This window comes from Rhinopithecus bieti, unplaced genomic scaffold (assembly GCF_001698545.2).
Source record: "Rhinopithecus bieti isolate Rb0 unplaced genomic scaffold, ASM169854v2 repeat_29672, whole genome shotgun sequence".
Taxonomy (NCBI): domain Eukaryota; kingdom Metazoa; phylum Chordata; class Mammalia; order Primates; family Cercopithecidae; genus Rhinopithecus; species Rhinopithecus bieti.
This window is the reverse complement of record NW_016839253.1, coordinates 1-3,017: the sequence shown is the minus strand read 5'-3', so window position 1 is coordinate 3,017 and position 3,017 is coordinate 1. Positions and strand designations below refer to the sequence as shown.

The 3,017-nt window shown below is 38.0% G+C and overlaps 1 pseudogene; it reads left to right on the top strand.

Moving 5' to 3' along the window:
• The first annotated feature begins 745 nt into the window (after positions 1-745).
• Positions 746-1,412, top strand: LOC108524902 (zinc finger protein 37A-like; annotated as a pseudogene).
• The last annotated feature ends 1,605 nt before the right edge of the window (positions 1,413-3,017 follow it).

Genomic DNA, 3,017 nt, shown 5'->3' with positions numbered 1-3,017 from the left:
ATCTTTCCTCCAGTTGATCGAGTTGGTTACTGAAGCTTGTGCATTTGTCATGTAATTCTCATGTCATGGTTTTCATCTCTATCACTTCATTTATGGACTTCTCTGCATTGGTTATTCTAGTTATCCATTCTTCCATTCTTTTAAAAAGGTTTTTAGTTTTTTGCACTGGGTCATTGTTCCTCCTTTAGCTCTGAGAAATTTCATTGACTCAAGCCTTCTTCTCTCAACTCGTGAAAGTCATTCTAATACTTTTTTTGGTTTTTAAACTTTTGTTAAGTTTTTTTACATGTTTGCAAAGGAACTAAAGTCTTATCACTTCAGTGAAATCTAATATGTTGACACACTCTCACATGAATATACACAGAACACTTTTATGATCCATCTGTGTTGCACATATCTGTGGAGTGAGTCCTTTAATCCTGTGGTAGATCTGTCTCTGTATGTATGTTTCCTTATGAGAAGATATGTTCCTCTTTTGTAAGGAAGACTTTTATATTCAAATTGGAATACTCAGAAACTAGGAAAGCTCTAGGCACATGTAGGCACTAAATATTTTTGCATTAAGTAATAAATTAATGCACCAACAGGATATTTCTCTTGATTTTTTACCTGCAATGTGTAACATAAAGCAACATATATCATGGAGGCCCTTTATAACATTTTCTATTTAATTTTCAACAATAAAAACGGTAATAATTAGTCCCTAAACATATTTTCTCACATCAGCTGATTCTTATCACTTCAGATTGAGCAGAACTGTTATTTTCCAGGGATCAGTGTCATATAAGGATGTGACTGTGGGCTTCACTCAATAGGAGTGGCAGCATCTGGACTCTGCTCAGAGGACCCTGTCCAGGGATGTGATGTTGGAGAACTATAACCACTTTGTCTCAGTAGGTAGGTAGGAATTGTTTCCCATGTAGAAGGCCAGAATGTATGTCCTTTCTTATCAAAAGAAACTTGTGGAACTTTTGTAAAATATAATAATAGTTAGGTTTGAGATTCAGAGGTCAAGGACAATGTATCCCTTTTGGATACCAGAAAGAATGTTTTTCTCTGCCCCCATAACAGTATTAAATGAGGTGTGTGTGTGTGTGTGTGTGTGTGTGTGTGTGTGTACACTGTTTGGTGTATACTGTCTTCCTCCTTCAGGGAAGCCCACCCAGTTTGTCCCAAGTAATATAATTCTCATTCACAGGGTATTGCATTCCTAAACCAGAAGTGATCCTCAAGTTGGAGAAAGGTGAGGAGCCAAGGATATTAGAGGAAAAATTTCCATTCCAGAGTCATCTGGGTGAGTTAGTAAGTGCCAGATGGATGTAGGTAGATCACAAAGGGTAAGTTCAGATAATAACACCATTGAAATGTTCTTCAGGAATCATATTTCAGAGGCTGCAGACCTTTGGAAGTAGCATGTTGACATGACCCAAATATCCAGGGGCTCTGAATCACCCAGCATCTCCCAGTATCACTTCCCTACACACATCTTGCTTTTTTTAATTGTAGTACAAATTATATAGTTGTCACAGCTTAATACAATTTTTATATATATATAAATATATATATAACACTCATATATCCATCATTGAGATGAATGTATAGAGTGATTTTCAACACCCCAGAAAGCTCCCTAGTGTACTCTTCCTAGCAAAGAGCATCCCTCCTTCTATAAAATATTAAATATATTTTTCTATACATGCTTTTCTGAGTTGCTCTTTCATTAGCATTCTACCATATTCACCATTTTTTACAGAATTATTTTAAAATAGCCTGGACCCAGTGGTTCATGCCTGTAATCCCAGCACTTTGGGAGGCTGAGGTGGGAGGATTGCTTGAGCCCAGGAATTTGAGACCAGCTTGGGCAACACAGGGACACCCCATCTCTATGAAAAATTAAAAAATTATACAGGCATGGTGGCACACACCTGCAATCCCATGCCTGGCTAATTTTTGTGATCTCAGCTACTGGAGAACTGAGGTGAGAGTCTTGCTTTAGCCTGGGAAGAGGCTGCAGTGAGCTGTGTTTGTGCCATTGCACTGCAGCCTGGGTGACAGAGCGATTCTGTCTCTAAAATATAAAAAACAATTAAAATTAAAATTAAACGTTCAAACAGTAATGATTTCAGCGTGAAGCCTGAAAAAATTTGTGTTTGGAAAAACTCTCTAGGTAATACTGATAAGCACTATTTTTTAAGTACCATTGATTAAATATCTATGTAGGGCACTGAGAGAAAAGCATAGATAAAGTAATGGCTGCCGGGAACATAATTGGTGAATGAAAACAGAACTGCATGGAATATTTTAAAATTCAGTGTTTAACAAAGAATATTTTTATAGCAATCCAGCTGATGTTTGTGCTTGAATGAATTGTACAAACAGTCCTTTCATCTTTTTTAGTAAATGAACCTGGAAGTGGTGGGAAAATTTGGAAGGGCAACTTTTTAAAAACACTGTTAGACTGTAAGCTGACAATGAAAAAGCAATCAGCATAAGATTATGATGGGAATGAGCAATTTATGAGGGACAAACAGCGGAACTTACCTAGAGTGAAATATACTCATTCTAGACTTGTAAAAGAATGGCTTGGTTCAAGTGTTTGTTCTTGGGACCTTGGACTCAATATAGTGTAGTACAGATGATGGAATAAAGGGCAAATCCCACAGCCGGAATAGGACCATAAGCCTGATCCTCTGGCAAAGATGGCTTGTTCACTCATTGATTTCACTCTTATTGTTGCATACTTTTATTCCTAATGAATCAGAGCTAGAAAAACAATCAACCAGATGCAGCTGCTCATGTCTGTAATCCTAGCACTTTGGAAGTTCAATGTGGGTGAATTGCTTGAGGCCAGGAGTTCGAGACCAGCCTGGCTAACATGGCAAAATCCTGTCTCTACTAAAAATATAAAAACTAGCCGAACATGGTGGTGCACGGTGCCTGTAGTCCCAACCACTTGGGAGGTTGAGGCATGAGAATCACTTGAACCCAGGAAGTAGAGGTTGCAATGAGCCAAGATC